Genomic DNA, 20962 nt, shown 5'->3' on the forward strand with positions numbered 1-20962 from the left:
AGATGCAAGAAACAGACGCATTCCCGCATCCTTGGAGGGAACGCTGCACTGCCTACACCCTGGTTCTGGACTTGATGGCTCTCAGAACCCCTAAAGAATACATCTCTCTTGTTTTAGGCCACTCAGGTGGTGGTAATTTGTTCTACTAGTTCCAGGAATCTGATCCACTGCATATGCAATGTTGTGTGGTCCCCTCTGAATCAGGACACATTCCCATGTGACATCATCCTGTGAATTATTTTAGTTATGATGGGCAAGTTGATTCTCTTCTATAGGCTCCAGTTTTAAAAATTGAAAATTAAGCCAGGTGCGGTGGCACACACTGTGATCCCAGCAGCTCAGGAGGCTGAGGCAGGAGGATCGTGAGTTCAAAGCCAACTTTAGCAAAAGTGAGGCTCTAAGCAACTCAGTGAGACCTTGTCTCTAAGTATAAATACAGAATAGGGCTGGGATGTGGCTCAGTGGTCAAGTGGCCCTGAGTTCAATCCCCATTTTCTCCCCTCTCCTCCCAAAATGAAAAAGTAAGGCTGGTGGTCAATTATTTAAAATGCTTACACAATTCCATACTACTCTGTATAAATCTTAATGTAGTGAAGGGGAAATTAACCTTTTTATAGCATTCATATAATGAATATGTAAATAAATCCCAAATGGAACTATTAACGATATTGCTCTGTTATTGTGAATTTAAAAAGTAAGCCTACATTTTTTTGCTTTTTCTTTTGAAATAGCTATTTAGATATGCTACATATGAAAGTAATAATATATGGACCACTTGCTTGGATTTATTAGGGATATCTCATCTAAGCTCAATTTTTTTGTAAAAAATTTTTGGTTTACAGAGGCTATTCTGCTTTGTAGACATTTGTATTAATCTTATAAAGAGATTATGTGAAAATCAAATTAAGGTTTTTTTTTTTTAAATCTCTATTTTGTGTCCTAGATGGCTGTCTATCTTCTCTATAGGGCTTTTCTTAATTTAAAACTTAATGGTTGGCTGATCCAATCATAGAAAATTCTAAATGTTCATGAAAAACACATTTGACTTCACTGCATAGTACAGGGACTTTCCTCTTCTGGAGTATAATCTGTTACTAAACAGCCCTAGGCCTTACTCCCTCTTCGGCTTCCAAGGATTTTTGTTTCCTTCTTTTTAAAAATTATTTCCCAGTACTTTCTCATCCTCTAACAAGACCAGAGAATCCATTCACTCTTTCCCCAACATTTCCTTTTCATAAACTGTTGAAATGCCAGTTTAGGCATAACGGAGGCTTAGGAAGCCCTTGTTGGGTACACATCTCTCCTGAGTTCATTGCTTTTGTTAAATATTTGTGAGCTAGGTACATTATCACCATCCCCACTTTGCAGGTGAGACAGCTGATTCCCTGAGAGGTTCAATAATTGCCATCAAGTCACTTAACTGTAGAATAGCTGAGCCAGGACTCCAAGCCAGCAGCGTGACTCCAAAGCCGTGCCGTGACCACTAACCTACCATAGAACCTGAGTGACTACGGACCTACCGTCCTGCCTAAATTCATAATCAAGACCTGAAAATATTGCAGGGCTCCACTGCATAAGAGGTTTTCTGGGGGCAGTTTTCTCTTTGATCATGGAGTGTGCTTTATACTACCATCTGTGATAAAGGAAGGTAATCCCATGAGCTCGGCTTGGTTGTCTGACATCGTGGAAATTTGGGAAGAAATCAAGCGTCCACAGCTGCAGGTTGTCTATGAAGTGGTGAGAATCGCCTTATTTCTGTGCTGCCTCATCCCTCCTCTTGTCCTTGAGCTTCAGGATGTTCCCTGGCTCTAGGCTGCAAGGACCTCGTCGGAACACTTGCAAGGTTCCATGGAGGCTCAGGTCTATAAGAAGCCTGTTTGCTCATCTGTCTAGTTTTTGCCTTGACTGATAGCATAGGAGGTGCCATGGCTACAAAAAGAAGAGCTGCCTACTTCAGGGAGAGAGGATTTTCAGAGCCTAATAGGTAGACCCCAGTCCTGTAGCCAGTCATCTCCTTAGAAAACCACATTTTCTGCTAAGGCTGGGAAATGTTCTGCAAATGGTGATTCTTGAGCTTCGGGTCAGGATGGTTTCACTGTGGACTCTTGAGCCACGGCAGTCTGTGCCTGGGTGAGGCTGGAGGATGGCGGTCCCTCTTCTCCTCGTCCATCTCCTCCCACATGTGCGCCAGCTCCACCTAGCCGGCTATGAAGTGACGGGCATCTGAAGCTGCCTCTGTGTGCCAGGAGAGGAGAAACTGGGCACCCCTGCAGGCAAGGTGGGATCTTACAGCCTTGTGATTCTTTACTTTTACTAGGTCTGAAGGAAAGGAAGATCAAGACAATCACGGCTCTGAGAACCGCATCCTTCACATGAGGACTTCACTGAATCTTTTACACCTTTGCTCTGCTTCTGGATTTGTGGGGTGGAGCTGAAGAAGTGGGATTTGGGGCGCAACTGCAACTATGCAGAACTTAATACTGCAGCTACTTTCCCTGTGTTGGTCAGACACTGACTTTCAGCATTAATTCAGTTTTCCTTTCCGTTGAGGGTCAAACCACCATTATTCCATAAGCTGTCAGTCGCTTAAAATTTATGCACAGTATCCTCTCTGAACATATCCTTGAATGAAAGTAATGAAATTTTCCTGGATCCATGGTGTCCCCAAACTATGGCAAGCTGTCTCAGGCTAATGGGAATTTTCACATTCTTTATTATGTCTGAATCCTAACACGTCTTTCCTTATGATAAATATTTATTTTATGCTTCATTATTCAAAGTTTCTAAGGACTAGGACATACCCATGCTAAGGAAGATATAGATGCTAGATATTTGTGGAATATTTTTTTAAAAAAAAACTCAAATTAAGGGCTAGAGATATAAAGCGATAGAGCACTGCCTAGCATGTGTGAGACCTTGGGTTCTGTCCCCAGTAAAACCAACTCAGATGAATAAACTCTTCTCTGCATTCACTGCCAAATACACACTTAATTCTAGACATACAAAAATGAATATGTCCCTGCTTAAACAGTCCACTATCTGCCAAAACAGCTCAACAAAGGATGGCTTTGTAGGAACTGACTCTAATATAGTCAAATAGTGTTTTATTATTTATTTATGGTGTTGTAGGCAGAGTTAGAGAATAACTGTGGCAAAATTAAATAAATTATGAGGAAAATTTAAATTCATAAATGGGGGAAAATTTAAGTAGTGGGATACAAAAGGAACCAAGAGCAGTCTGCCTCCCTTTGACACTGCCATCTTTTTGACCCTGATTTTGGCTGGTGTGGGCCTTTCTTATCAGCTCTCTTCTCTCACTTCCTCATGGCATTCCTTCCAAGACAAGTTCTTAGAAAGGCTGCCCTTCTAGATAAATCCTTCAAATGAGGACTTCATGAAGGACTGCACTCCCAGCTTCTGACTCTGAAAGCAACTCAAGGTCTGTTCGTGAGAAACATAGGGTTCTCTTTGTTCTGAGTCCTGCACATGATATGGTGTTTTTATTTTATTTTATTTTATTTTATTTATTTATTTATTTATCTATTTTATGAGAGAGAGAGAGAGAGAGAGAGAGAGAGAGAGAGAGAGAGAGAATGAATTTCAATATTTATTTATTTTTTTAGTTTTCGGCAGACACAACATCTTTGTTGGTATGTGGTGCTGAGGATCGAACCCGGGCTGCATGCACGCCAGGCGAGCGCACTACCGCTTGAGCCACATCCCCAGCCCGATATAGTGTTTTTAAAATGAGCAGCAGAAACGAGGTGTGGTGGCACACACCTGTTGTCACAGCTCCACTGGAGGCTGAGGCAGGAGGATCACCAGCTGGAGGGCAGCCTAAGCAACTTAGCAAGACACTATCTTGAAACAAAAAAGGGTTGAGAATTACTCAGTGGGTGAGCTCTCCTGAGTTCATCCCCACAACTGCAAATAACAACAACAACAATAATATTAACAACTAAAAAATAATAAATAAAATGAACAGAAAGCTAGAACTTCTTATAGAACTTCTCTGTAGTCCTTGGTGGTCATCTGGCTTCCTCTCTATTTATTTTCTCATAGGCCAGAGAAGGATTTGGGTCCTACCTATGGACTGAAGTTGTGCCAAGCTTACCTCAGAGGCACACCTGGGTGGCCCATGGTCAGTTATTTGAACTGTACCTTTTATTCATCAAGGCAAGAACCAGCCATCAGACCCTCTTGGTGACACTTTGTGGAAATTCACCCAGAAAACCTCAGGGACAAACCAACCAACTCTTCTCAAGTTAGTGCAGAGGAAAAGGGAGTATGCTTCCATGGGGCACAGGTCGCAGGAGTTCCCAAGTGTCTGATATTGCACCAGAGTCTGCATGGAGCAATACCTGATTCTGTGTGCATGGAACAACCACGCTCACATAGGCACGAAGATATTCATGAAATGCTTCTGCCTCAATATTTAAGAGGGGGCAGATAATGAGAAAAAGGATGAGGATGTATTTCAGGACGTTCACTTTGTGCAAAACAACATGGGAATGAACATTGCCACCCAGGATTCACTGAGTGCCTGGGCTCAGGTGCATTTTACTTCTGGTACTTAGTAACTGATTAAAAATTGCGTTATTGAGAAAAGGTGAAATTCCATACATTTGGACTGTCTGTTTTAGGACCTGCTTCTATCACAACATAAACATTTGTGTGGTAGAAATACAATTATAACCCAGAACTCTACGGTTTCATTCTGAAAGAAAAAACCTCCTGAGCTCTGTGAGTTGCAAATAACTTATATAGTTCTACGCATCAGATCTTCAATTACACAGCTGTGGCAGATGACACCTCAGTCCTCCTGAGAGGCTCAGATATAGGTTTGCTACACAAACAGACGTGCCACACAGACTGCAATTACCCTGTGTTTTGAGATTTATGGCATATGGCTTAACTCTTTAAAAAAAAAAACAATTTTCAAATGTTTAAAATATTTGTGATTTTGTCTGCAGTTTATGCCTTTTATTCCAAGGCACAGATTGGAGTGAAAGTTCTTGGGTTCTGTGGTAGAGCCTCTTTCTGCCTTGTTTTGTGCATGGAGATAAGTTAATGTTAAAACGAAGGACAACCCAGAGATCAGAGGCTTTGCTGGTTTGGGTGGATGGATGGTGGCCACTTTATCTAAGAACCTCCTGTTCACATGATTCCTGCTCCCACCAGGAACATGGTGGGGTCTTGGAAACACCATGGTTTTTTTTCCCTTTAACCTCTAGGAGCATCCTGCAGTGGCACAGTGATTATAAAGCACTTTTTCAGTTGTGACCCATCTTCCAAGAGAGAGACCCACAGTATAAACCTAGGAAGCCAATGTTAAGAATATCTGTGACCTTAAAAATTAGCATTTTTATCTCTATTTGGAAATATATTTTGGACCTAAATAAATACATAGAATATTCTCATTGCCCTAAAGACATAGTTTGGACAGTCTTGCCTCTTGCTGTCTTCTTTTCACCCCCATTTAAAAAATTATAGGAAAATTGTAGTGGCTTCGTTTCATTTGTAAGTCTGCCGCCAAAGTCATTTACATCTATGTTTCACGAATGTTGGGCCAAGCTTGGCCTGAGAGATATTGTCTTCATCATTCTAAGCTCTAAATATTATACGTAGGTTGCTGACAAAAAGTCAGAGGGCATATAATGTTCATCCACCCTTACCACTTATATTTCATGGCATTTTCTATTGAATGAAATTAAATTTAAGGTTATGTACGTACTATAAATAAGAAAAGAATCAGAGCTAACATTTACATGGCATTTCCTAAACATTAATTAATTCCACAGCAAAATAAATATTATATCTGGTGACAGAAAGCTGCCTAAATTTTATAACTAAATTATTGCTTGAGAAATGTTTTAGTTGAATGATGATTAGATAAGCAGGAGAGAGAGACAGAGAGAGAGAGAGAGAGAGAGAGAGAGAGAGAGAGAGAGAGAGAGAGAAAATATTCTTTTTGTTCATGTTTGTACTGAGATAATTTCATGGGTCTAACTCTTCCTGGGGAATACACCTAGTGGTTTAACTCACTATAGTGGTAGTTACCCAGTGGCAAGCATATTGTAACCAGCTTATAAATACTATCTAAATAAACTGCAGATAACAAGTGGAGACAACCATGAGATGTTAGTGAGATGTAAACAAATTGGGGTTGTGGATGAATCTGGGACCAGGGACTTGCTAAGAGAGGATAAATGGCAAGTGGGTTCCACACTCACTTCCTGCTATAACACATTCTCACAAATTTACTGGCTTAAAACAGCACAAATTTAACTTCTTACCATTCTGAAGGTTAGATGTCTGACATGGGTCTCACGAGGATAAAAACAAGGAACTTTCAGGCTGCAAGGGTTTTTTGTTTGTTTGTTTTACCTTTTCCAGATTTTAGCACTGCCTGACTTCCTTGTGCCGGGCTCTCTTCCACCTTGGAAGTCAGCAGTGGCGATTCAAGTCTCTGTCACATTGCATCACTCTGATGCTGACTCTTCTGACTCCCTGTTTCACATTTAACGACCTTGTGATGACATCAGGCCTCTCAGGATAATCCAAGACACTCTCGCTGTTTGTATGTCAGAGGGTGAGCTACTTAATTCCACATGCAACCTTAATTCCATTTCCCACAAGACCTAGCATTCAGTTTCCAGGATTACAGCATGGCCGTCTTGGGGGGACTTTATGCCACTAGCCACAGAGGGGTGATCTGAAACAGGAACAGGAAATAGCAGAATACATGCCTAGCTGAGTGGGGCCTGGCTCGCTCTTGACAACCATAGGGACACCTTCGTCCAAGCCTCAGCTCTCAGCTCTGGGGTTTCTAGCATCATGTGCTGGAGAAGATTATTCAAGTCAGAAACCTGAGCATCATCCTCAAAACCTTGCTTGCCCACCACTGATAGCTGATTTTGTAATAAGGTTTGATTGATTTAATTTCTTCTGTGTCTCCTAAAAGTTTCCTTTTCTTGCAACCTTGACTTCATCTTAATCCAGGTTCCCATCATCTTTCACCAGGACAAGTGCATTCATCTCCCAACACCTGATTATTTTTATGGTCTTTGAAGTCAGTTCATCTCTATTCCCATAGAAATACCTGGGTGAGATTTCTTTTATTGATGTTTGTATTAGTGCCCTGTAGTAAGATATCATAGTGGAGCTCATTTTCACATATTCACACATGCATGGAATATGATTTGGCCCATTACAATCCCCGGTGTCTCTTCTTTCCCTCCCCTCATCCCTCCTGCTGTTACCCTTCTCTACTGTTCCTCCCACTCCTCCTGCTCTTGAGGCCGATTGGCTGGGTCATGTGGGCGGAGCCAAAAAAAGTCCCCCAATGAGCAGCTCCGCAGTCTGAAAGGGCGGGGAAACAGCCCAATGAGCATCACCACAGAGGAGCCAATCAGCTAGAAGTTGCTGGGGCCGCTGTGAGCCAATCATCAGCCGGCAGCTGGAAGTTTGCTGGCAGCTGGAAGTTTGCTGGGGCCCCTTTGGCTGTGGCTCTCAACATCTCCCCCTCTCTGTTTAAACAACAAGCATGTGGCTTAGGGACCGTGCCTGCCTTAGGTTGTCCAATACTACATATGGTCCTTACCCGTCTTCGGATGAGCTGACCTGGGTTGGTTCACCCCTCCTTAGGCAACCTGGTGGCCCCCCTGCTCCCAGGAGGTCACCATATTGATGCCGAACTTAGTGCAGACACCGGATCGGCATAGAGCACTCCAGCCCAGAACTCCTGGGCTTAAGCGATCCTCCTGCCTCAGCCTCCCGAGTAGCTGGGACTACAGGTGCGCGCCACTGCTCTCAACAGCCTTTCCCATTTTTTTTTTTTTTTTTTTAGCTAAATCCAACTGATAGATTGCAATTTGGTGGTGAAGTGTATGTGGTCAGCTTTCTCATTCTGTACCAGCTCTTCATCTCTCACCTTCATTTCTGTGTTTTCTAATCTGTTCATTTACAGTGGAAAAAGAGGCATGTGAGCTGGAAATACCTTCTTTGACTATTACATTCATAAGTTTATTTCATATTCTCATGACCTGACTGAAGTTAAAGGCTTTTCTTCTTCTTGGAGGGTGAAATTTAAGTCCCTTTGGAACTCTCAGCACTGAGGGTTCTCATCTGCATTTCCCTTGATGCCGGTGATAGAGTCTCTGACTCTAGGAATGCTGTAGTATTTTAAGCATGTCAGTGCTGAGATCTGTTTGTTCCTGTGGGAGACAAACAATAATAAAATGGTCCACATGTGGCCCACATCTAATCATGGCAAGCACTCTTTGTGTCTACCAAATTTGGGAGGCAGGCCATTGAAATTTGCTGCCTCTCCTACCTGCATAGGAGGGAGCCCACTCTGCTTTTGGATTTTTTCAAGCGGAAAGTCAAGCTCCCATTCACTGCATTTCTCCAGCAGCAGGACACCTCTCCACCTCTCCACTGAAGCCCTTGCATACTGGTTGAGGTGAGGGGTGAACAAATCCTTTCCCTTTGGGGCAGGTGTTTCTCACAGAAGAATAACCCATGAGCCTCCAGTGTCCCCACACATTCTCTCCAAAACCCTTTTGTATGTATTCTTTCCTCAACTCTTTTGTATTCTTCACATGGGTAATAGGTGGAAGAGTCTCTGACAAATATTCTTATATTTGCTGTGATGGTTAATTTTATGTGTTAACTTGATTGGGCCAAAGGTGCCCAGTTATTTAGTCAAACATTTTTTTTTACAGTGTTTTGGGTTGGAATTAACATTTAAATTGATAGATTTAGTAAAGCACATTCATCTTCCTAATATAGATGGGTTCCATCTAATCAATTGAAGATCTGAATAGAGCCAAAATCCTGAGCCTTTCCCAAATGAAAAAGAAATCCACCTGTCTGGCTGCCTTCCAAGCCAGGAGATTAGCTTTTTCTTGCCTTTAGACTCCAACTTCAACATTAGCTCTTCCTGAGTCTTGGACCTGCAGACTCCAACACACATATGTACACACATCCTACTTATTCTGTTTTTCTGGAGAATTCTAACACAGTTGATGACTTATCTCACAACTCATTATGGTTTCTAATATGGATTGCTTTGAATTCTGACCCTGGGTGTTCACTGGGTCCTGAGCTTCTTAAAGACAGGGACCATTGCTGATATGTTTATGTATAGCACCAACAGTACCTGGTATGAAAAAGACAAGTATATTTTTAAATGAGTTAATGGCAAAGATTCCTCCTAGGTTAAAATGCACCAGATGCATTCACTCCTGGATCCATCTAGAATCAATTCTCAATACAATGATCCTAAGGCTCATAATTATGCTGTTATATTCTCTTATATAATGTAATTTGTGACTTGGTATCATGAGTTGAATTGTGTACCCTCAAAATTCAAGCCCTAACCTCAAGTTCCTAAGACTGTACTATGTACGAAGAAGAGGCCTGACAAAGATAAAGTTAAAATGAGGCCTTTAGGATAGACTCCAATTCAACATGACTGTGTCCTCATAATAAGAGGCTATTTGGGCATACAGAGAGACACGAGGAATATACATCTACACAAAAAAAAAAGCTGTGTCAGGACATCTGCAAACCAAGGAGATCTGCCACGACCAGATCTCTGCTTTCTGAATTTAACCACTGTGAGAGGATACACTTCCTGATGCACCTGATCTGAGGCATTTTGTTATGTATCCCTAGCACACTGTATTCCTGATACAGCCAAGTAATTTTGCCAAAATATTAGTATATATATTATGATGATGAATTTTGAAAATAGAATAAATTTTCAAGAAATGTAATGGAGTATTTGCTTCGTATAATTGTAACCTGTTGTTATATGTAATGCATTTCCACATTCAACCCAACAATTACTATTTATTACATACGGAAACAGGTAGTTAGTGGCATTGAGTGAATGTGGCAATGAGAAAAACATTCTCTCTTTCTCTCTCTCTCCCCCCCCTCTCTCTTCTTTGTAGAGAGAGATGGAAAAATTGAAAGTGAGGTTTTTGTGCTAGGGTAACCTATATTGCCCACATATTTTGTATCTATCCAATGCCCAAGCTCCCCAGATTGCCTTAAGATAAGTTAAATCTTAGAAAATTTGTGACAAAATAATAATACTACAGATTGCTCTGTTACTGGGAACAACGAGAAGAATGTGGCTGTGTGGTCTCCAACAGGTAGAAGCCATGGTAGCTCTTGGTAGAACCAGAGCTACCAATAGCAATGGAGGGGTCCACTGCAGCCACCTGAATGTAACAGAGGATGGGGCCCAAAGACCCCCCATTGCCAGGCTGGGAGCTTGACTGGATTTTCCCAGACTGGGCTGGGCTGGGCAAAACTGCTGTAAAATGTCTTACATTTGTTGGAAGTTTTTCCCCGCAGAGACAAAACTTCATCCAGGATCTCTGACCTATAGCCATTTTACCAATTGAAAAAGTGTGGAACATCCATGGAGAAAGAGGTCCTGCACCTGCAGGAGGCCGAATTCAAATCCTACTGAAGAAGTTCTTATTTGGCAGAATTTGTTGCCAGAGCCCACAGCTCCAGACTCAAGCTTGGGAGTATTTGGCTCTACTCTTTGCTTTCTGATCTTGCTTCTTCAGCTTTAGGGTCTTTCGGGATAGGCTCTCAACATGGTCATGAGAACCTGTGCTGTTTTCCTATGTGGTCTCCAGCATTTCTTCATCTCGCACAGTGATCTGGCGTTGGCCCAGGATACCTGCTTCCAGTTCTTTAATTCCTCAGGTTGAACCTATCAGATGGGAGAAGCTATAGTTTCAGAATGCAGTGTATCAAGAGCACAGAGTCACTGATATATTTTCAACTTGTATGCACTCCTTAGAAGTTAGATTTGTAGACCTCAGAAGAGCCAAATTAACTAGTCAAGCAATGAAAAAGGCAAAATAATAAAATAGAAGATGATGGAATCTTGGATGAGCCTAATCTGGACAACAGGATCACAGAAAGATATTTGTATCAGGGAGATGAGCAGTGGTAGGTAGCATCAGGAATTTAAATTCTACCCAGACCTGGGATCCTAGCTCAGTTCCTTTGTATCTATAAAGAAGTTTAGTGCTAGGACAGATCTTAGCTGTGAATTTATATCTCTCTCTTGAACCAATCTGACCAGATACCTGGTTGTACACCTTGAACATTTAATGTGCTGGCCTTGAACTGTTATATTTTTCTGTAGGTATAACTGATTTCAACCATGCTAGTCATGCTAGTGTTCCCTCCAATTTCTTGTGAAGAAGTTCTGGGATATTTTCTAAAATTGTGATCTTCATTTATCAATGTCTGATGCAGAAACCAGCATTGTTAGGAAAAGTTCTTTGGTTATAGTTCAGTTTAGTTTGGAGGAGCTTTTGAAAGTCCCAGAAATCAGTCACAATAGCTTTCTATCTTGGGACAGTCTCCTGCTTGCTTAATGATAATGTGAAGAGGCCATCCTGTTGGGGCACAAGCTTGAATTCTGAAGCTCTAGGATTTCAAGATAAAGAGCTACATTGAGTTCACACCGTGGGATTGCCATTCTGTGATTCTACATGACTGAATCTTGTGTTCATTGCTCTAGGGAGGAGAATGCTGGTGGGGAATCTGGCAGGAGCATAAAATGATTGCCCTAAAATCCGTGATTTATTGCTTTTCTTTTCACATCTACCAGCAAGTGGCCAACCTAAAGACTGGCCCCATTCCATAGGTGCGTGTTTACATGGCACACATTAATAAAGGCATGTGTGTTCATTTATACAGGCATACATCATAAGACACATATTTAACTTTCTGCATTCTTTAGCTAACAGGTGAAAGAAATCATTTAGGGGCTAAAGACTCAAATTTGTGTAAATTAAGAGGAACAGTTGCTATGTACGTATGTTCATCATCTTATTTCCAGAGAGTCTTGATGAGGTAGATAGTAATATTTTAGCTTTCTAGATCCAATGTCACTATAAAATAAGGCTGGCTGCTATGAAAACGTGGTTTAACCCAACCAAGATTATCTCCCATAAATACTTACAGAGGCTCCTTATGGAGCGGCTTTGCTCCAAGTGGCCACTGAGTGATCTGGTATCTTTCCATTATGTGACTTCACCATTTCTGAGCCTTTTACTTCTTGGTGCATAGATTAGGAAGAATGGGCTTGGAAAAGGGCTTGGGATGTTCTATGGGGCTTGGCATGAAAGAGGTGTGTATTACTGCTGCTGTCTGATCTCAATCATAGGGCCACCTAGGGCAGGAGATGTTGGCAAACAGAGAGTTGCACACGGATACGGGCAAATTCATCTAGTTCTGGGCCTCTTCCACAGTCAATAAGTAGAAAACCCCAGAAACTTCAAAACTTACCTTAGATACATGGTTAGCCAAATCAGTTTGAAAACCTATAGGTGTCCTCAGACAATATGAGGATATTTTCAAACTTCTTCATAGGACTTTTATTTTATCATTGTATAGGTGATAAGATAAATCACAGATTTGCTGGGATGGTAATAAACGGCAAACACACACAAAAAAATGTGACCTTGTCTGACAAAATCTTCAAAGGGACTCCATTTCCAAAATTGAAAGCAACTTTCAATAAATACAGTAATTGATTATAGTTTTAAACAAATACAATTTAAATTATGGAGAAAATAGTTAATAATGTATTTATTGGTACTCAAACTAATGTTTTTATCACCATGAGATTTCTTGGTCAGCAATTCAGGGAAGTAGCCTGCACAAAGCTTCATATATGTTAAACTGCTTTAGACATTAATAGCTGTAATAGTCCCTCCAAGTACCCATTGATGAGACTCCAGACACTGATCTGGATTCTGTGTCTAAGTGATGCCTTCATTTTCTAGTGAACACTATAAGCTTTCAGTCATCCTAATTGTTAGTGGTAATTGAGAGAGGCCTACTGCACTTCACGTAACCAGCAACTAAGTGCTAGGATTGATTACAAGTAAAGTATATCCTATCTGGCTCCCGTGGTGGTTGTAGCCTAGTAAAGTTGACTTGGGTTTTAATCTTGACCACTGCTGTGTGACCTTGGGCAAATTACTCCAACTCCACATACCCCAGTTTCTTTATTTATAAAATGAGGATAAAAATACCTGTCTTTTCTGGGTAGTTTTCTATGAGATAATTCATTTAAAGCACTTAGTACAGAAACTGTCATTGTAGATGTTATTACCATTGTTTTAGTCTCAATTGATTTTTCAAAAAGATGAAGTTAATGATAGTATGATTTCCAGAGTGGTTGCACAAATTTGCAGTCCCTCCAGCAATGTATGAGTGTACCTTTTCCTTCACATCCTTGCCAATATTTATTGTTACTTGTATTCTCGATAATTGCCATTCTGGCTGGAGTGAGATGAAACCTCAGTGTAGCTTTAATTTGCATTTCTCTAATTGCTAGAGATGTTGAACATTTTTTTCATATATTTCATACTTGTATAATTATATCAAAATGAATTCTACTGTAATGTATGACTAAAAAGAACCCCAATGAAATAAAAAAGAAAATATACATCAAAATTTTAAAAATAATAATAATCTCTGCTGTAGTGAGAAATAAATGAGGTACATGTAGAATGTCTGAGAGAAAGTAATCACTCAACTGAAGTGATTTCTGCATCTCTTTCTGACCATAAAAGAACCCAAATTTATCACTCTCTTCATTTGCAGGACTGTTGACACTGTTTTGGGTAAGTTTGTTGGACTAAAATGGTCTTTTATCCTTTGAATTTTGAAGAATATTTCAGTAAATTTGCAGGGCTGAATAAGAGATATGTGGTCTTTAATGTTCCCGGAGCCAGAACTTTTTCCACAGTTATTTCTGTCTGTGGGTCATTAAGCTGGCTCCGTCAGTTGGAAGTATTCAAGATGGGAACATCAGGAAGTACCTAGCAGGCACTGTCTTCTCTGCACGTGAGTCAGCAGAATCAGGCATCAGAGTCTGATGCCAAAGCCAGGCCTTTTCTAATTCTAGAGATAGATTCCTTTCCTTTTTTCTGATGCTTGTATGTAGAACACAAAGAAACTATTATGGGAGCCAAATGCACAAACAGGTTCTGATTTGATTGAGAATGTTGGATTTCCCCTGTGCTGTATTCAGAGTTAGTCTTCATGTTCTGCTACTCTGGGTGATGGTCACCGCCATTATTCAGGACTATAAATAATATAGGTTCACTTGTTCAGTAGCAGGATTAGATACCCGAGTCAACAGACGGAGTGTCATCTACAGCAGGTTATGGTACTGCGGATGTCGACATTACCTATATCAATTCTAAGTCCTCAAGCAGGAGATCTGAACTGATGATCTGAAATCAGGAGAAGAAGAAATAATGCCTGGGGCAAACAGCTTCAGACTCTCTGAATCCAAATAGTGAATGCAATAGGACAATGAGTTGCCCTTCAGAATTTGCAATGTTTTCGACTGAGTTGGTGGGTTTGCAACACTGGATTAAATTGAAATCCTCACTGAACTGAAGGAAGGAGTGGGATCTGAGCAGGTTCAGCGGCATCTCTGCTTTTGTCTTGGAGTGGAGACTGCTCTTGAAAGCAGTTCCCTCGGCCTTGACAATTTCCCGGCCTCCTTTGGATTATGGAAATAGCGACCACAGTTGAGTTGCTGTTCTTGTTCTATGTTGTAGTCTTTCTCCCTGTCTTTGTTTCTTTCTTAATTAGGATTGTCTGCCATCTCTCACTACTGAAACGTAGGTAAAGCCCTAGTTCTCTAGGCTTCTGAGGAGCAACATGATCAGCAAGACCAGCTTTTGGCAGCAAAATGAAATCATTTTTAATGTTAAACAAAATAGCTGCAGGATTCCACCTGCAGCCCAGGTCTGACTGGGAAATGATAAAAGATGTGTTCAGGATGTTACTCTCTGATCAAATGGATAGCCTTTAGACAAAGCTTTAAAAAAAGAATCCCAACCTAAAAGCCACACAGCAGTAAGCCCCAAATGTAGTAAAAAAAATTGAGCCACTTATAAGAGAGATTAGCATAGCCTTGATAGGGACCGAGGTGGGGACACCATGGAAGGCAGCTATGTTTTTCTTGTGGATGGGCTTAAACCTTGAGACAAATATGTTTTGGGGGAAATACAACTTTTTGTGTGTAGCACACTTGTCTAGGGAAGAAGTATTCCAAAGACCCCAAAGGTCATTTCAGTGAGCTCTACTGTAGTAATCTTTACTGGGCGAGATGTTTGACCCCTTCAAATAGCTTCATACTTGCTGTGAAGTTTAGTTTTAACTCTCAGAAGTCTATGGAGGAGAAGGTATTGACTTAGGAACTGGAGGATTGTGGGAGACTGGACAAACAGGGTCCATCTGGGGAAGACTGCACCATGATTCCTACCTCTCAGGTGAGGCTTAAATTGCTATGGTGCAGGAATCAGCACGGTTGTACCTGTGAAAAATGAATGAGGGCACACAGAACCTATTAATCTCCAAAGGCTTTCATTTTATCAACCAAAAAGCAGCTTTGCTGGGCCAAAATTATAGTCTCTTAACCACACGAAGACACGCACTTTCCTAGTAAAGGCAGTATTTAAGGCATGTAAATGAAGGTTCTCCATGTGTGCTTTGGGTGTGCTGATGGTGCAAAACATCCATTTAAATCAATGGGGCGGTAATACCTGTCCCATGCAGTATGCCGATTGCCCTCGAGAACGTCACTTGGAAATCATGCAGGAGCATTTCTTTCAGGGTTCAACAACACACTTTGGAAGAGGTCGTTTTGATTGGAGTCATTTCTTGGCCTTAGGTTCTTCATTTTATAATATGCTGTTGACTAAACACACACACACACACACACACTCCACAGTGAGGAAGGCTATGGGTAACCTGCGCCTGTGGTGCACTCCTTTCTTTCCCTGTAAAAGTTTCCAGGTGATAATAAAAAACATTAGCATGTGTACACGGCAGAGAAAAGCCACAGGGTAATCATTAACCTCAGGTAAGCTGCAGGCCTCTCTCTCTTATCCTCTTCCTGCAGAGATGACAGAACAGGTGGAGTAAAGAAGGCAGTTGGTCCTAGGTGGGAGGTGGGGAGCACGTCTTAGAAGAATCTGTGGTCGGTGACTATCGGGGGCTGACAGTTGATGCACACCTTCCCTGACAATCCCTGATGCGTATCTTGGTGCTTTATTTAGGCAGAGAGTAAACTACCTTACAACAACCATCGGTGCCCAAACTCACCGCTGCTTCCGACTTCATCACCCCTGGACTGGGGTATGGGTGGGGCGTGCCAGAACACTGTACCCAGGGCTAACTCTTTAAAAAGTATTTAAGCTCTTCACATATCTTCATGTGTAGGCCTAATCACTACTTTGGGGATTATGATATTTAGGGAGGGGAGGTGATGGGAAGTCTTGGATCCTCAGCTGAAGTCTGAGTTCCTTAGACAAGTGCCCTATAAATTTAAGGTATAATCATCTGGATCATTGTGGTCCTTATTCCCATCTCAACAAGTCTGTAGATGTGGAGTTGGGAATAAAAAGTCTTGTGGAATGCAGTCTTGAGAGCCATGAAAAATGTGGACCCTGGAAAGGAATAGAATCCTGCTGACCATGTCTTGGGGCTGGTGGACTCATGAACTTCATAGGAACAGGGTAGCACCGTCCGGCTCACTCTCCACACCCGCTTTGTCCCATATTTGTGCCCCCAGATTGAGTGTGACTACTGTGGCTACTGAGGAAAATCAGACCTCAAATCATCCATGTAACGTCAACTAATGGTACTGAGAGGACATCCAAAAGAAGATCTGATTTACCCCACACACCCAAGAAAGAAGGAGAAATTTCTGAGGAAAATCTGGGAAAGAGTAGCCAAGGCCCTAGAGTGAAGGTGGACAGCGAGGAAGAAAAACGTCAAAAGAGGAAAGAAAACTTCCAAGGAGGTTGAACTGAAACGTGGCTAGAGGCAAGAGGATCTACTCGGGTGGTTTGAGGAGGGGTGTCCGACGCTGGCTGGCTTCTCCACCTTGTGCAGGCAAATGTTAGAAAATGTACCCTGCTCACTTATGGTGTGGCCATGAGTTCCTTGGGACCACTCAGAAACCAAATGGGTTCTGCAGCTAGATTTTCTCAAAAGAGCAAAGAGTATGTGCTGATGAACTTGGAGCAAGAGGATTAGGGAAACACTAACCTAGAATTTAAAACATACTTTTTTTTTTAGTTTCCAAGAAAAATTCCAACTAAAGCAAATTGAGGGGGAATGGAGAACCCTGACTATATTGGATGATACCTGGCCTGAGAAAGAAAATATACAAGTGCAATTAAAATGAAAATGCCTAAAGGAAAAGGGAGGAGAGAATGGAATTATGTTAATTGCTTTTATTGTAATTATTAGTAATTATTTTAAATAGAATGATGTTGAGTATTTTCACATGGCTTAACTGTTTCAATGTTATGGCTATTTTATTTTTTAAGCTTTTTTTTTTATTATTATCTGAATACTTGATATATCTGAACTCAGAACTCTCATTTTATCCCTGCAGGGTTTTTATGTTGGAGTTGAAATAACAAGCTTGGTACTATCAAGATATGCCAATTCAAACAAAATGAGAAGAGATCAAATAAATAATAGCCAACTAGGACATGTGGAGATGTTTATTGAGTTGCATCATATTCTTGTTTTCTGTTGATGTTCTTCCCCCTGTTTGTCCTTGAAGATGAGGGTAATCTTTCAGGTCATCCAGTACAGAGACAGCCTGTGGATCATTACATCTTAAGAAATAAAGGACCTTAGAGATCACAGCCTTCCAATCTATGTTACCTGCATTCGGATAATCTAGAATCAAAATCTAGCCTCTGCCTGAACTCTTAAGTTTATGAGGCTGACAGCTACATCATTTTCTGAACTGTTCCAAATTATGAAAGCATTTTATTTAAGCTACAGGATGTTCAGTGGAATGTTTTGCTGTTGTCTACAGATGCCCACGAGTTGGAAAACAAAACATTCTAAATTAAGAAGGAGCTAGACTTGCAAATGAGGTGATCTTAAACTGGGTCTGCCTGAACTAGCTATCGCTCTCTTCAGGCATAGCAAGGTTGAGTGACTTCAGGGAAGATATAACTTGGGGGAATATTTTCTGTGTGCCATAGTGTGAGAGTCCATCTTTACCTCCCTACGCTAAGTACAAAGGAGGATCCGGCTAAAGCTTCATGTTAGTCAGTTTTCCATTGCTATAACAAATATCTGAGACAAACAACATAGAGAGGAAAGGTTTATTTTGACTCACAGCAATAGAAGTTTCAGTTTATAATTGGTTGAAGCTGTTGCTTTGGACTGGTGGTGGCACATCATGTCAAGAATGTATGTTGGAATAAAACTGCTCATCTCATGACTAGAAGTGAAAAAGAGAGGAAGAGACAGAGATCCCACCATTCCCTTCAAAGGTACACCCCCAATAACCTAAATGCCTCCCATCTCTTAACAATATACCACCTCCAATAGCACCACCCTGGTGAACAAGCTTGTACCACATGAACCTTTGGAAGAAACTTAAGATTCAAACTATTCACAAAACCTGACATGTAATCCAAAGGTTTCACCAAAAAACTATCAGAACTAATAAATTTAGCAAAGTTACAGGATACAAAATCAACATGAAAAAATTAGTAGTATTACTTTATGTCAAGAGCAAATTTTCTGAAATGAAAATCCAGAAAACAATTCCATTTTCAATAACTACAACAATAAAAACAACTAGAACTCAACTTAACCAAAGAGGTGAAAGATCTCTACAATGAAAACTATAAAACATTGATGAAACTAATTGAAGAGGACATTTAAAAAATGGAAAGACACCACGTGTTCATGGATTGAAAGTGATAGTATTTTTTAAATGCCCCTATCACCCAAAGTGATCCACAGAGCAAATGCAATCCCTATCAAAGTTTCAATAAAATTTTTCACAGAACTAGAAAAACAACCCTAAAATTTGTGTGAGACCATAAAAATCCCTGACATTAATGAACTTCAATATATACTACAAAGGAATAGTCATTAAAATAGCATGACACATGGAACAGAATAGACTGTCTAGATATAGACTCACACATTGACAGCCAACTGATTTTTAACAAAGATTTTATGAACATTCATTGGAAATTTCAATAAATAGTGCTGAGAAAATTTAACAGTCACATGCAGAAGGATGAATGTAGGCCTCTCTATCTCTCACCACTCACAAAAATCAACTCAAAATAGATTAAAAATTTAAATGTAAGACAGACCTGAATCTATGAAACTACTAGAAAAAACAGTTAAAATGCTTTAGAATATTGTATAGGCAAGGTTTATAAGACCTGAAAGCACAGGAAACAAAAAATTAGACAAATGGGTTACAGGAAGCTAAAAAGCACAGCAAAAGAAACAATCCTCAGGATGAAGAGACAACCTACAGAATTGGGGAAAACATTTGCAAAGTGTACATCTGACAAGAGATCAATGCACAGAACGTAAAGGGAATGCAAAAAACTCAATAGAAAAAAATTCCCACAAATAACCTGACTTAAAGATGGGCCTAAGCAGACATTTCTCTAAAGAAGACATGCAAGTGGCCAATAAGTATTTGAAAAAATACTCAGCATCATGGAAATACTCCGCATCAGGGAAACGCAAATCAAAACTACAATGGGCTATCACCCCAGCAAAATGGCTATTATCAAAGACTAAATATAACAAGTGCAGATGAGAATGTAGAGGAAAGGGAAGACTTGCACACTCTTAATAGGAATATAAATTAGTATAGCCATTATGGAGAAAATATAGTCTTCTCAAAAAAACTTAAAAAAAATACTATATGATTCAAAATCCCACTACTGGGTTTATATCTCCAAAGGAAATAAAATCAGGGCTGGGAATATAGCTCAGTTGCTAGAGTACTTGCCTAGTGTGCACAAGGCCCTGGGTTCAATCCCCAGCATCATCTCAATCAATCAATCAAAGGAAACAAAATCAGTATGTCAAAGAGACATCTGTACTCTCATATTTAATGTAACATTGTCCCCAATAGCCCAAAATGGAAACAATGTAAGCATCCATCAACTGATTAACAGATGAAGAAAATGTGGTACATACATATGCAATGGAATACTACAAGCTATAAAAAGAAATAAAATTCTTTCATGGGTAACAATATGGACGGAGCTAGAGAACATCGTGTTAAGTGAAATAAGCCAGGAACAGAAAGACGAGTGTACAGGTAAGGGTTTTAAAAAGTCGATCTCATAGAAAGATTGAATGTTGATGACTAGAGACGGGAGGGCAGGGGAAGATGGGGTGGGGATGGGCTGATCAAAGAGTACAAAGTTACCTTAGACATGTATAAGAGATTCTGGTGTGCCCTGGCCCAACAGAGTAAGTACTGATAACAATAAAGCACTGTATATTTCAAAAAGCTAGAAAAATTTTGAAAATTTTACCATAAAGAAAAGATAAATGCTTGAGATAAATGTGTTTAACTTGATTTAAACATTATGCAATGTGTCCATATATTGTAACAACACATGTACCCCATTAATGTGTATCATTTATGTAGATAACATATACATATATTTCAGTTAAGATAAGTTTAATTAATAAAAATGGTACCTGATGTGTATTGGTCAAGCTCTGGACATTTGGAGACTGGACACTTGAGTTACTCTTAAACAGTTTGCTGGTGACAGGCTGTGGGTGGAGCTGCCCTTGCTGGTGGCAGAGGGAAGAAAAACGCTGGGAATGAGCCGCACTTGTTCCAACTGTAGACAGATCCATGTCCTTGCCAGTGCCTAGACTTGAATCTCATTGGGGGAAACTGCAGAGAGGGCAGCTTGAAAGGTCCAGTCCAAAAGGACTACATAAAGGGCAGTCAGATCCCACCAGGGGGTCACAAGCAGCAGCTGGAGATGTGATCTTGCTCACGTTGACCTACATTTGGCAAATTCTCAGAAAGTTTGTCAAAACATCAGTGAGAGAAACCATCCCTGGGAGA

At 40.6% G+C, this 20962-nt stretch overlaps 1 long non-coding RNA gene across 1 annotated transcript in view; it reads left to right on the plus strand.

The window, feature by feature from the left end:
• The window catches only part of LOC120892592 (uncharacterized), a 49070-nt gene extending 28882 nt beyond the window's left edge, over window positions 1-20188 (plus strand). Inside the window, exon 6 of the long non-coding RNA XR_005737350.2 lies at window positions 17480-20188. This is a non-coding gene — a long non-coding RNA (uncharacterized LOC120892592). The remainder of the gene's footprint in view (window positions 1-17479) is intronic.
• The last annotated feature ends 774 nt before the right edge of the window (window positions 20189-20962 follow it).

The sequence above is a fragment of the Ictidomys tridecemlineatus genome, chromosome 9 (genome assembly GCF_052094955.1).
Source record: "Ictidomys tridecemlineatus isolate mIctTri1 chromosome 9, mIctTri1.hap1, whole genome shotgun sequence".
Classification (NCBI taxonomy): domain Eukaryota; kingdom Metazoa; phylum Chordata; class Mammalia; order Rodentia; family Sciuridae; genus Ictidomys; species Ictidomys tridecemlineatus.